Genomic DNA, 15422 nt, shown 5'->3' with positions numbered 1-15422 from the left:
GCCGAGGATCAAACTCTGGTTATTGGGGACTCTGTTTGCGAAATGTGAAGTTAGCGACACCAGCAACCATAGTCAGTTGTCTTCCGGGGGCCAGAGCAGGCGACATTGAAGGAAATTTGAAACTGCTGGCTAAGGCTAAGCGTAAATTTGGTAAGATTGTAATTCACGCCGGCAGTAATGACACCCGGTTACGCCATCGGAGGTCACTAAAATTAACATTAAAATGGGTGTGTAACTTTGCAAAAACAATGTCGGACTCTGTAGTTTTCTCTGGGCCCCTCCCCAATCAGACCGGAGTGACATGTTTAGCCGCATGTTCTCCTTGAATTGCTGGCTGTCTGAGTGGTGTCCAAAAAATGAGGTGGGCTTCATAGATAATTGGGCAAAGCTTCTGGGGAAAAACCTGTCTTGTTAGAGAGACGGCATCCATCCCACTTTGGATGGAGCAGCTCTCATTTCTAGAAATCTGGCCAATTTTCTTAAATCCTCCAAACCGTGACTATCCGGGTTGGGACCAGGAAGCAGAGTTGTAGTCTTACACACCTCTCTGCAGCTTCTCTCCCCCTGCCATCCCCTCATTACCCCATCCCCGTAGAGACGGTGCCTGCTCCCAGACTACCAATAACCAGCAAAATCTATTTAAGCATAAAAATTCAAAAAGAAAAAATAATATAGCACCTTCAACTGCACCACAGACTAAAACAGTTAAATGTGGTCTATTAAACATTAGGTCTCTCTCTTCTAAGTCCCTGTTGGTAAATGATATAATAATTGATCAACATATTGATTATTCTGCCTTACAGAAACCTGGTTACAGCAGGATGAATATGTTAGTTTAAATGAGTCAACACCCCCGAGTCACACTAACTGTCAGAACGCTCGTAGCACGGGCCGAGGCGGAGGATTAGCAGCAATCTTCCATTCCAGCTTATTAATTAATCAAAAACCCAGACAGAGCTTAATTCATTTGAAAGCTTGACTCTTAGTCTTGTCCATCCAAATTGGAAAGTCCCAAAAACCAGTTTATTTGTTATTATCTATCGTCCACCTGGTCGTTACTGTGAGTTTCTCTGTGAATTTTCAGACCTTTTGTCTGACTTAGTGCTTAGCTCAGATAAGATAATTATAGTGGGCGATTTTAACATCCACACAGATGCTGAGAATGACAGCCTCAAACACTGCATTTAATCTATTATTAGACTCTATTGGCTTTGCTCAAAAGTAAATGAGTCCACCCACCACTTTAATCATATCTTAGATCTTGTTCTGACTTATGGTATGGAAATAGAAGACTTAACAGTATTCCCTGAAAACTCCCTTCTGTCTGATCATTTCTTAATAACATTTACATTTACTCTGATGGACTACCCAGCAGTGGGGAATAAGTTTCATTACACTAGAAGTCTTTCAGAAAGCGCTGTAACTAGGTTTAAGGATATGATTCCTTCTTTATGTTCTCTAATGCCATATACCAACACAGTGCAGAGTAGCTACCTAAACTCTGTAAGGGAGATAGAGTATCTCGTCAATAGTTTTACATCCTCATTGAAGACAACTTTGGATGCTGTAGCTCCTCTGAAAAAGAGAGCTTTAAATCAGAAGTGTCTGACTCCGTGGTATAACTCACAAACTCGTAGCTTAAAGCAGATAACCCGTAAGTTGGAGAGGAATGGCGTCTCACTAATTTAGAAGATCTTCACTTAGCCTGGAAAAAGAGTCTGTTGCTCTATAAAAAAAGCCCTCCGTAAAGCTAGGACATCTTTCTACTCATCACTAATTGAAGAAAATAAGAACAACCCCAGGTTTCTTTCAGCACTGTAGCCAGGCTGACAAAGAGTCAGAGCTCTATTGAGCTGAGTATTCCATTAACTTTAACTAGTAATGACTTCATGACTTTCTTTGCTAACAAAATTTTAACTATTAGAGAAAAAATTACTCATAACCATCCCAAAGACGTATCGTTATCTTTGGCTGCTTTCAGTGATGCCGGTTATTTGGTTAGACTCTTTCTCTCCGATTGTTCTGTCTGAGTTATTTTCATTAGTTACTTCATCCAAACCATCAACATGTTTATTAGACCCCATTCCTACCAGGCTGCTCAAGGAAGCCCTACCATTATTTAATGCTTCGATCTTAAATATGATCAATCTATCTTTGTTAGTTGGCTATGTACCACAGGCTTTTAAGGTGGCAGTAATTAAACCATTACTTAAAAAGCCATCACTTGACCCAGCTATCTTAGCTAATTATAGGCCAATCTCCAACCTTCCTTTTCTCTCAAAATTCTTGAAAGGGTAGTTGTAAAACAGCTAACTGATCACCTGCAGAGGAATGGTCTATTTGAAGAGTTTCAGTCAGGTTTTAGAATTCATCATAGTACAGAAACAGCATTAGTGAAGGTTACAAATGATCTTCTTATGGCCTCGGACAGTGGGACTCATCTCTGTGCTTGTTCTGTTAGACCTCAGTGCTGCTTTTGATACTGTTGACCATAAAATTTTATTACAGAGATTAGAGCATGCCATAGGTATTAAAGGCACTGCGCTGCGGTGGTTTGAATCATATTTGTCTAATAGATTACAACTGTTCATGTAAATGGGGAATCTTCTTCACAGACTAAAGTTAATTATGGAGTTCCACAAGGTTCTGTGCTAGGACCAATTTTATTCACTTTATACATGCTTCCCTTAGGCAGTATTATTAGACGGTATTGCTTAAATTTTCATTGTTACGCAGATGATACCCAGCTTTATCTATCCATGAAGCCAGAGGACACACACCAATTAGCTAAACTGCAGGATTGTCTTACAGACATAAAGACATGGATGACCTCTAATTTCCTGCTTTTAAACTCAGATAAACTGAAGTTATTGTACTTGGCCCCACAAATCTTAGAAACATGGTGTCTAACCAGATCCTTACTCTGGATGGCATTACCCTGACCTCTAGTAATACTGTGAGAAATCTTGGAGTCATTTTTGATCAGGATATGTCATTCAAAGCGCATATTAAACAAATATGTAGGACTGCTTTTTTGCATTTACGCAATATCTCTAAAATCAGAAAGGTCTTGTCTCAGAGTGATGCTGAAAAAACTAAATCATGCATTTATTTCCTCTAGGCTGGACTATTGTAATTCATTATTATCAGGTTGTCCTAAAAGTTCCCAAAAAAGCCTTCAGTTAATTCAAAATGCTGCAGCTAGAGTACTGACGGGGACTAGAAGGAGAGAGCATATCTCACCCATATTGGCCTCTCTTCATTGGCTTCCTGTTAATTCTAGAATAGAATTTAAAATTCTTCTTCTTACTTATAAGGTTTTGAATAATCAGGTCCCATCTTATCTTAGGGACCTCGTAGTACCATATCACCCCAATAGAGCGCTTCGCTCTCAGACTGCAGGCTTACTTGTAGTTCCTAGGGTTTGTAAGAGTAGAATGGGAGGCAGAGCCTTCAGCTTTCAGGCTCCTCTCCTGTGGAACCAGCTCCCAATTCAGATCAGGGAGACAGACACCCTCTCTACTTTTAAGATTAGGCTTAAAACTTTCCTTTTGCTAAAGCTTATAGTTAGGGCTGGATCAGGTGACCCTGAACCATCCCTTAGTTATGCTGCTATAGGACGTAGACTGCTGGGGGGTTCCCATGATGCACTGTTTCTTTCTCTTTTTGCTCTGTATGCACCACTCTGCATTTAATCATTAGTGATCGATCTCTGCTCCCCTCCACAGCATGTCTTTTTCCTGGTTCTCTCCCTCAGCCCCAACCAGTCCCAGCAGAAGACTGCCCCTCCCTGAGCCTGGTTCTGCTGGAGGTTTCTTCCTGTTAAAAGGGAGTTTTTCCTTCCCACTGTAGCCAAGTGCTTGCTCACAGGGGGTCGTTTTGACCGTTGGGGTTTTACATAATTATTGTATGGCCTTGCCTTACAATATAAAGCGCCTTGGGGCAACTGTTTGTTGTGATTTGGCGCTATATAAAAAAATTGATTGATTGATTGATTGATATCTCCTCAGATGGCGGCGGCCTCAGCGGTCAGCAACGGGGGAACTTTCGGACAGCAGATATCAGGCACCAACGGTTGAAACTCCCAATGAGTCCACAGATGGAACCCAGATGGCACCACAGGGACAGCGGACTGCGGATTGCTGGGGGATTGCAGGAACAAGTCCAAAAGGGAGCTCTTCATATAGTTAACTGCAGCTAGCTAACCTGTGGTATGTGAAACGTTAAAATAATTTTTTATAAGGACTGAAAAAGACGTTCCGATAGGTCAGTCTAGTCATATAATAACCCCCTGAAATCCAGTTAAAATGACCAAGGCAATGACTAGAATAAACGTGGATGTGTGCTTGCGGCCATCTTGCGTGTGATTATACGAGTTGTATGTCCGCTTAAGCATGAAACCTTAAAAGATTGACTACTAATCAAGCAGGACAGTTAGAGACTGGATTCTCCCAGGAAAACATTTGGATGGACTGGGTCTAGAATGCGGTGAAAAGGATATCCAAAGAACTGTATCTTTTGGATTTCTGACGGTTACATCCATTTTTTCTGGGAATGAGACTTATTGCATGATTAATCTCCACATGTCTGAGAACTGAGAAACTGTCAGTATTTAGAGATATTCTTCCCATTCACTCCTAAAAATGTAATTCCTCCGATATTAACTCCATTAAAGGTGATAGAGAGAGGTTGAATGGGGCATTAATCCTTGTTCTGTGATGTGATATGTAGCCCCAAAAAAATTGGTTGGGTCTTTAATGGCTCAGAACCTTCCTAAAAGGCTCTCTGAAACAGCTATGTTACTATGCTGGGTTTAGAATGCCGCGTTTGCCTTTAATGGCGTCGTTTCGGAGCTTATTTGGCAACCTCATTATTATATTTAATATATAAACAAAAATACATTTAAGAAATATTACAATTTGAAAACAAATGCACCCGAACGTGATGACAGTTGAAATGCTAATTTTTAACATTGAAAATGCCATAGACATGCTAACGCGTTAGCATCGCTCCCGTTTTTAAGTTATAAAATACATCTATCAACTGTTTCAGAAGAACATAACAGGTCGGTTTAACATAGAAAAGGTAAATAATACTCAGACGTATGCTCTTTAGGGTTTTAGCAGGAGAAAATTAAGCAAAAGAAAGAATAATCGAAGCATTGCTTCAATCTGCGAAGTACTGCTTCGATTGGTTCAAGGTTCAAAGCAAAGCCGTGCTGCAGAAAAGTTGTTTACGGACCCGCTGCAGGGTCTGTAATCAATACAGAAATTATCATTTTCCTGACAAACACCCCCCAAAACAATGGCCACTCTGAAGGATCGATAACATAATCGTTAAGCACAAAGCTTATTGATGTCGGTGGATCGAGTCATTTCTTAACGATACCCAAAAGGAACCGGTTCTCGATACACATCCCTAGCTGCTAAGGGGTTAGCTCATTCCCTTTAGAGGAACAAACCAGAGCTAACGTGCAATTCTTACAACAGGAATATGGCGCAACACAAATTTAAAACAAAAGAAAATGTGATACTCACAGGCTGTACTGATTGCTGGGGTTGATTTTGTCGCAGAGTCGGAACTGACCCTCTACTGAGTATTAAATGCTGACTGAAGCCAGCTCGAAATCGTGCAAGGTTTGTGAAACAGTCCTCCGTGAAATGCGCAGAGCAAAGAAATAGTCAGCGGTTGTATGTACTGGGGATGCGGTTAAAAATGAATAAAAGCCAGTGATCGCATACATTGCTTTCCGTGGGAAGATCGTAGTCTGCTAAAACAGCCTGGGAAGGCACACCTGTAGCTCGCCATTGCTCTTCTTCGAGTGTTACGAATGGGTGGGCACAACCTTATGAATAATTAATTTCGAAGGGGCATGTGTGAAAGGGGGTGGGTGTGTGTGTGGGGGGGGGGGGACTATTGGTGAAAAAGTGACGTAAGTTTTCTCTCAAAAACGGATTGGCCTGTTTTCTAGGGGCAATTCAATAAAGGAGAAATACTTGAAACAGAGGTTCTGAAACTTGCTGGCACTTAGTTCAGTGTCTCCCCACTGTGGGGAATACACACAAACACCAAAAACATGAAAAAGATGATTCTGATTCTCTATCCTCTTTAAGAAATAACCATTCTTGTCCACCCCAATCAAACAGGACAGGAGTACGAGTCAGTGTGTTGGAGAACTCCTGGTGCAACATTGTGATAAATGGGACTATGTGAGGTAACGCCACCAACTCAGGCCCAATCAGACGTGTATTGGTATTGTGGTGGGTATATCCTCAGGAATACCCTTCCAGAAAACGGGCGTGGGACATGCACCATTCTCTCCCTCATTGCTCCATTGACTACCTTTTAATATGACCGATATGGAAAATCATCGAGGGTCAGGGAAACCTGTTAGTGTACTGCCCTTATCTAAACAAGCTGCATTTTATGTATATGCCGGTTCTCCGAGGAGTACCTAATGAGTACTAACTAGTGGATCAAGTTGTTGCCAGATTTGAGTCAGCAATCAAGTTGATTGTCTGCCACAAATAAGAATTTGGACAGGCTCAATTACATTCCTTTCAATGTGCAAAGATTGAATAATCTGACCAGAGACACTGACAGGACTACATGAGCAACAAGCAGCCACTTCATTGCTGGGTTACCAAAACAGGTTGGCTCTAGACTTTGTTCCAGTCGAAAAAGGAGGAGGATGCCACATGTTTGGCCAAGAGTGCTGTACATTTATCCCAAACAACACTGCTCTGGACGACTCCGTATCTAGAGCCCTGACTGGACTGAGGATGTTCTCTGAGGAATTGTCTGAAAATTCTGGGGTAAATAACCCACTGAATGATTGGTTTGATAAACATTTTGGCAAGTGGAAAAGCTAGTAGCATCAATTCTGATTTCCCTAACTGTAGCTGTGACAGTACTGGTCCTTTGTGGATGTTGCTGCATGCCCTGTATAAGACATTTGTGTCTCAAATGCATCACCACTGCCCTGGATAACAAATTGGGGGTCCCCCCCCCCCCATCAAATGTCTCAGGACTCTGATGCTGAGGTCATACTTTTGATCTCCCTTCCTGAGCCAGCAGGAACAGATGACAATGACCCTAGAGAAGAAGTTCATGGAGTTCATGACCCTTTCGAGCCTTATATGTCAGCAACAAAACCTTTGAAATCTGCTCTTTGAGTCACATGGAGCCAGTGAAGGGAAGCCAGAATGGCTGTGATCAAACCTACTGCTTTCATCAAAACTTGAGCGACAGTATTCTGTACCATCTGTAGACATCCGATACTATTTTATAGCAGTCCAAAAAATAAAACAACAGTGTTTGATTATAAATTTCCAGTTTTCCCGGGTTTAAGGGGGAGCAAATTCAAAAGACTCAAAAACGAGATAACGGACTTCAATTTTCAATGCTGTATTACACAAAGTCTTTCCTGGACAGCAAGTTGCTAATTCAGTCTGCCTGCCTTTTTCCCCCTGCACTCCAGCCACGCCCCCAAATGGGTGGGCCACTACCCTCAGCATGAATTAGTAAAGTTATGTGTTTGCATGAAACATGTTGCATTTAACATTGATTTATATGCGGTGTGCTGCATGTGTTATAGATTATATTATGTCTGTGTAGCATAATAATCAGATGAACAGTATGCCTCATGGCGTTCCACAGAAAATGAGTTTATTATTATCATCATTATAAGGAGATTTGAAGGTATTCGGTTGCAAAGCCGTGACATAACGCGTCACGTGATAAATGTCTTTAAAGACCAAAACAAACTACGCACGTGGGTTTCTCTACTGCGATGGCTGAGCTGGTCACTTTGTTTACATTGACAAACTTCTTTTCTTGCACACCAGAACAGATTAAAAAGGGCTTGAGTTCGTTTGATTTTGGTTGGATGATGTCTGTAAATGTTACAATAGTACAGGATGCCGGCTGCCATTAAATGTCACAGAAGAAATGAGGGTGCGTTAGGCTTATGTCACAGAAGCGCGTTTTGAGGTTGGTTCACATAATGCCTCAACAACCACAAAAATGCATAAAAGTACTTTACTCACAATTGTTGTCAGTCTGGTTAACTCGCCAGACTCTGACCCACTGATTAGGCAGCTAATCTTGTTTTCCACAGTGGAGCATGCGCAAGGGTGCTTTTGTTTAATAACACGGGACCGTGCATTTCTGCATTCACAAAATGCCTCAAAAGTGCATAAAAGTACTTACTTTTGTCAATTGTTGTCAGTCTGGCTAAATAGTCAGAATAATCTCATTACGTGAGACAAACATATGTGTTTTCATCGTGGTAAATGGTTAGAGCTGTTATCGCCGACTACCAGCTAGCTCTGGCACAATGTGAAGTGAATAACAAAACAATAACAAAAAATTTATAGATTCTTAATGATACCCGTCCCACTTGCAATTAGGGATGGGTACCTTTCACATTTGAACTGATACGGTACCGATACCCAGTACCTGGGAATCAATACCGTTACGCAACGGTACCAATTTTCGGTACGTGTATGCATTGTGTTTGAAGTAAAATCTCAAAAAATTACAATTTAACAGATTTATTTCTGAAAGTATAAACTTTAACAAATTGAACATCAAACATCGAAATTGTTTGTCTTGTAACAAACAACTGTTTCACAGATTTCTTGAACATAGAAACTCCTAACTACACCTAAGCAGTGTTTTTCTTTTAAAGTGCACTTTTCATAAATTAAAGTGCAACAAACTAAAAGTGAGGCAAACGTTTTTGCAATGAACTACATTTACTGTCGTGTTTCATCGCTCCTTGTGCAGTTCTTTTTTTTTTTATTTGTTTTTTCCCAAGAACAAGTATATCAACTTTTTCGGGAAAGAGCCGAGCCCGATCCACACATGCTAATGTCATCTAAACACTACGCTTTAGCATTTCTTACCTGCAGCAGACGATGATGATGAAGCAGTTGTAAGCGTATCTTCTCCAGCGATGCTGGCTGCAGATGACGAGTCGCTAGCGGTGTCGAATTCAGGAGCTGATCTGACTCGCAGGCAGTCAAAAATTGTGCTCTCTTCAGCGTTGAGAAATATCTTATGCTTAACCAGGTGCTTCATCAGATTAGATGTATTTCCAGCGTTGGCCTTGCATTTTGCGTCACAGATATTGCAGCAAACGTAATCTGCATCACATTTAGAAAAGTGGAGCACTTCAAGCGCTTTCTGTCAGCCATGCTACTTTGTTTATGAACCAGCGGCTGCTGCGTCTGACATCATTATGCTATGCATGCTGCGTTAATGAAAATTCAGTAAGGTATATCTTCTATTATACATTCCAAATCTAAAGGAGAACTGTACTAGTGTATACTAAAGTATATCTAAATATCTTTAAAAAAAAAAAAAAACAAGAGTAGAGTAGAGCCACTTAGGTGCCTGGTCTTGAGACTCAGGGAAGAGCTTCTTTTTTTTACCCAATGGGAACTCTCCCTACCCACCTAAGTGGCATGCATGCAAGAAATATAGTTACTGCATAATATAGAATTTCGCTCCTGAATATTTAATGTTCATACAGGAGAAGACTGTAGTATATATCTACCTAGTCTGTAGACTTGTAGTAAAATTAAATTATAGCTAGTAGGCTAAGCTATAAATATGGTTATGTTATTATAGAAACAGAAGCTATGATGTAATATGTTTTAGGTTTCTATCTAAAGTTCACCCTGCTAGCTTACTATAGGAAGACAAAAATCTATACTCTACATGTTTTCTAACAGAAACCCCAAACTTAGAAACTATCTATTGATATCTATTAAAGAACCCATGAACTGAAGAACTATTAAAAATCTACACCATGTAAAATAAAAATGTAAATCACGAAAGTAGGCTAACTATAGCCAGATGAGCTACCATTAATTTAGCTGTTAACTATAGCCAACAGTATCTTGCTAGCCAACAAAGCTAAACAATGTAGGTAACTGGTGTATAAAGTAAAAATAGCGTCGCTTCACCCTACAATAACGGTATTCACAACAAATGTAAACAAAAGTGTGTATTAACGTTAGCTTCTCAAACAGAACAGAACCGACTATGTTGTTAACTATGACAAATGGTGCTACAGTTGGCTCGATAAGCTAATGTTAGCTGTTAGGTTTAACTAATTGCACCCCACTCCTCCATTTTTCACTAATATAAAAATATTAAAAAGTAGAACAAGAAAAAATACATTTGTATGTATTCACAAGCATAAAGCGTGCTGAAATGTATATGGAGACAAGATGTAAGTACCTTAGTGAAAGGATACTAAGTTGGGACTGCCAACGGCTAAGGAGAGCTAGGGGCTCGCTGCCATAGCAACATGTAGGCCAAGGTAGTCTTTAACTGGCTCGACGGAGAGGGATAAATTCCAGGTAAGTTAACATTGACAGCCTAGTTACCACTTAGGTAGCAAACTCATCCTAAGAAAATAAAACAAAACTCTAAAAATGAAGACTGATCTGAACGACATATAACTGGCATATATATATATAAGGTGAATGTTCAGCATGTAAAATTGTCCACTCTCTCAAGCATAATGGTGCATTTAAGTACCGAAACATGTTACCGTTTGATTTTACGTGAACCGATACCCAGTAGTACTGACGGAATTCGGTCAGTACCGAATTCTGTACCCATCCCTACTTGCAATCAGTGATCTAAAGTAAATACTTTTGCAAAGGTGACGTTAACATTGTCTGTTGGGTCCACTTGGCAGTAACATGTCTAATATAGTCGTGTTTATTTACCTTATCGGCTGTTGCCATCTGCTTTTTTCTTTGCCATTAGTCGGAAACCTATATGTAGAAAGACAAATCCGGCGAAGTTTCAGATCGATTGGTGCAGATGGTCACACAACACATTCTTTCACTGTTTACACCTTGCCGCCAGAACTAACGAGTGCAGAGAAAAACGCATATTTTCTTAGTTTGGTTCCGGAAGGAGATTTATCACAAGATTCATTATGTCAGACTTTGCAATCGAATTGGCAAGTTATTAGCAATTTAAAGGAGATTTGAAGGTATTAGCAAGTTGTACTATGATTTATATCACAGACAAATTAGCCGTGAAACATAATATCCAACAACAGTCAATTGTGGATCACAGACGTGAAATAAAATTTGTGAAATTTAAATTAAATCCTGATGTACATTTCCACTCTATCATTTCCATCAGTGCAATAACTTACTGTCGTCAGGTCAAACTCACGACTCAGCTACTTTATTTTAATGAGTGTTGTTCTAACATTTATTGTTAATTTGTTTCTTGACAGACATGCAGCCGTTGTTGGTGATTAAAGAAGAAACTCTCCCTGAACACCAGGAATGGAATTGGAGTGTTGACCAGGAGGACATTAAAGAAGAGAAGCTGTGGATAAGTCAGCAGGGAGAGCAGCTTCAGCAGCTGGCGGAGGCAGATCTCACAAAGTTTGGTTTCACTGTTGTGCCTGTGAAGAGTGAAAATGGCAATGAAAAACCAGAATCATCACAGCTTCATCAAAGCCGAAGTGATGAGAGCACAGACGCTGAGCCAGTAGCCAGCAGCTCATCTGTACACAGAACACTGACAGCAGAAGCTGATGGAGAGGACGATGGAGGACCACAACCAGCCAGCAACTCAGGTCCAAACAGTCATTTACAACCAGATACCAGTGGCAGGAGTTCAGAGAGTTCTGGAAGTGACACTGATGACAGTGATGACTGGAAACAGACCAGAGAACTTCAGTCACGTTTTAACTGTCGAAAAAATAGCAGTATTGTTCCTTCAGGGAACAGTGATGAGAAACAATTTAAAGGCTCTAAATTTGTAAAAGCATCTGGTCACATGAACGACGCAGAGCAACAAAAGGAGAAGCAAGCAAGAAGAAAACCATTTAGCTGTTCTGATCAGAATAAAAGACAGAAATGCGCTCTTAAACATATGATAATTCATACAGAACAAAAAGCATTTGTTTGTTCTGAGTGTGATAAAAGATTTGGACAAAAGAGCTACCTGAACACACACATGATAATTCATACAGGGAAAAAGCCGTTTGTCTGTTCTGAGTGTGGTAAAAGATTTGGGAAAAAGGGCAACTTGGACAAACACATGATAATTCATACAGGGAAAAAGCCATTTGTTTGTTCTGAGTGTGGTCAAAGATTTGGACGAAAGGGCACCCTGAACACACACATGGTAATTCATACACGACAAAAAGTATATGTTTGTTCTGAGTGTGGTCAAAGATTTGGACAAAAGAGCTACCTGAACACACACATGATAATTCATACAGGGAAAAAGCCATTTGTCTGTTCTGAGTGTGGTAAAAGATTTGGAAAAAATAGTTACCTAAACAAACACATGATAGTTCATACAGGGAAAAAGCCATTTGTCTGTTCTGAGTGTGGTAAAAGATTTGGACGAAACAGCAATCTGAATGCACACATGATAATTCACACAGGACAAAAACCATTTAGCTGTGCTGAGTGTGGTCAAAGATTTGGACAAAAGGGCAACCTGAACAGACATATGATAATTCATACAGGGCAGAAATCATTTGTCTGTTCTGAGTGTGGTCAAAGATTTGGACAAAAGGGTAACCTGAGCAGACACATTCTGTGGCAGCACTCAGCTAGGTCATCCACCAGATAGTTCTGATCCTGGACCCCAGCAACAACACCATCAAAGGGCTAAAAGAATCCAGTGAAACTACATCATTGTAAATTGGTCCATTGGGGAGAAGAAAAAGATCTCTCACTGCTTCGCTTACTTAAACATGAGAAGTGGGGCAGGAGATCAAAGGCAGTATTTGAGGAGAGGATAGGTCACCATCTTGAAGAGAGCCCTCGGATACAAAGTCAGTAATGTTAAGGGTGCAGCTTTAGACCCTGTGTCTAGGGCCCACTGCACTCTATTAGAACGAAATTCAAGGCAAATGAAAAATGTGACAAAAATTAACCTGGGATTGGCTTGACTGGTCCCAGAAGGAACCACATTGATGGATTTAAACTGCGAATTGTGGAGTGGCATGGTACATACAAAGTAAATTAGCCCCACATGCTTTGGAGAGAAAAGGAACCATAATTAAGAAAAAATACCATGCCACAATGGAAAAAGGAATTAAAAAAAAAAATCAGCTGCCTAAGAGTAGAGATGGCAACGTTTTTGGGAGGCCAAAACCACAAAGGGAGCCCCTTTAAAAAGTTGCGTTAAAAGAAAATACATTGTCAAAGATAAACAGTTGGGTGGCTGCAGGTTCTCAATTTATTTTCATTTATATAGCACCAAATCACAACAGAGTTGCCTCAAGGTGCTTCACACAAGTAAGGGCTAACCTTACTAACACCCAGAGCAGCAGTGGTAAGGAAAAACTCCCTCTGATGAAAAAACCTCAAGCAGACCAGACTCAAAGGGGTGACCCTCTGCTTGGGCCATGCAACAGACACAAATTACAGAACACTTCACAAAACAAATATACAGGACATGCTGTTGGTGCACAGGACAGGAAGGTCTCCAGCACAACTACCTCTATCTCTGGATGGAGCTGCACCTTAGACAGAGAGAAAAAAACAGAATCAGGCATCAGAAAGACGAGAAATACAGTATAATTTGTCAGCATTAAACAACAAGAAAAACAGGAAATACTAAGGTGATTGCCGGCCACCCGCCCTAAGCTTCACTGAAAGACCCAGAATTTAGGTAAAGTTGAGGCCGCGGCCATTTTTGTGACCCCCGAGTGCTTCATCCTGACATCATTGGTGGCGATGTAAATAACTATGTGACACAAGATTCTCCTCTGTGTCCTCTCCTCCTCTCTGCCCCCCTGCTGCGCGCACCTGACGCAGACGTTCCTACGTCGTCATGACGCCACATGGTTTTACTAAAAAAAATAAAAAATTTTTTAAAAAGACCTGAAAGTTTAGCTACAATTTGCCAGGAGGTACATCTGAGATGCAAGCCTAGATTTAATGTTTTGGTGAAAGAAAACCCTCCTCTATACTACTTCATCATGAAACTGTATAACTGGGGATACAAAATGCAAAACATGCATTATGCACAATTTCTCCAGTCATAGCCACAGAGGCCTGTAACTTCTTCTGGGTTGTCTGGGTGTCTTGGTGGCTTTCCCCATTCTTCTCCTTCTTGCACAGTCAGTCAGTTTTTGAGAACTGTCTACTCCACACAGATTTACCATAGAGTGCCACACCGTTTGTATTTCTTCATAACTGATGTAAATGGGTGATTCTTTAACTACGGGCACTATTGGCCTTGTAAATGTAATTTCCACCACACCACTGCCTTACAGTATAAAGCGCCTTGGGGCAACTGTTTGTTGTGATTTGGTGCTATATACATGTGATGTGCTCTGATGTCACTGTTTATCTCCATAGAAACTACCCAAACAATCTTTCATACAAACTGTTAAGGGACATTACAGTATTGTGGAAATTACGGCAATAGTGTGGGACAACTACATTTTGTTTAAAAAAATCACAACAGTTGTATGACATTGAATACCCCAATTATCTTTTGATTATTTTACAGATATTTTAATCAGAGATATTTTAAAACATTAGAAAAAACGTTTTTTACCATTCATTTTTATCATTGAAGATCAAAAGTCTGGGTGTGGGACAAGCACAAAACGGCAATATTTGCATATAATGATGCTGAAAAAAGGTGAAAAAGTCATCATAGACTACTAGAACAAATTTCTTAACACACTTTCATTGTAAAGATAACTATAAAAGTGTGAAATTTCCCCTTTTTTCTGTTTTTCATACAGTATGATCAAAGGACATAATAAGTGCTCGTAGTCTAAGAATCACCCAAATAAAGTTCAAGACATATTCAGTGATTTGGAAATGTTCATGTATCCATCCCCTGACTTGTCTTAAGAAAACTGGCAATTAAACTGATTATTTGCAGGTGTTAGATCAAAGGGACTGATTACTTATACAACCCATCATCTTGGCTTTTATATTTTTAATTCATTTATATCAGGTTGTAGAGATTTGCTTTCAGTTTGAGTCTAAGGGAGATAATTTTATAAATTTTTATAGTGAGAAGGCTGATTTACTTTTTGTATTTGAAATGCCATAAACAAAATGTGTGAAATACCAAGGGGCTGAATACTTTTGCAAGCCACCGTATTAACACAACAAGTACTTATGAGATGAAATGGGCAGAACACAGATAGCACGACCAGATTTGGGACTCCGTTTCTTTTTGTTGATACTCCCATCGGTGTTTACAGTGGCCCTGTTGATTGCAGCGAGCCATTTCTCATGGTGATAGTGCAGTTTATTTGCCAGGGAGGGAATTTCAACAAGTTGAGACTGTGGCCTGCTTCCATAGTCGTGTCCATAAAAATCATAGAGGGATATGCTTTCCAAACTTAATACCCATTACTATATTGGATGATGCTGAAATTGAGGATGGCC

The 15422-nt window shown here is 40.2% G+C and overlaps 1 long non-coding RNA gene across 1 annotated transcript; it reads right to left on the bottom strand.

Annotated features, from left to right (window-relative positions):
- Positions 1-378: 378 nt before the first annotated feature.
- LOC117517816 lies at positions 379-12733 on the bottom strand. Its single transcript, XR_004562850.1, has 3 exons — positions 12250-12733; positions 542-553; positions 379-388 (listed from the first exon to the last, which is right to left on the bottom strand). It is a non-coding gene; the product is annotated as an uncharacterized LOC117517816 (long non-coding RNA).
- Between the last annotated feature and the right edge of the window lie 2689 nt (positions 12734-15422).

This window comes from Thalassophryne amazonica, chromosome 9 (genome assembly GCF_902500255.1).
Source record: "Thalassophryne amazonica chromosome 9, fThaAma1.1, whole genome shotgun sequence".
Taxonomy (NCBI): Eukaryota; Metazoa; Chordata; class Actinopteri; order Batrachoidiformes; family Batrachoididae; genus Thalassophryne; species Thalassophryne amazonica.
Note: the sequence above shows the minus strand (reverse complement) of the source record. Positions and strands in the feature narration are given on the sequence as shown.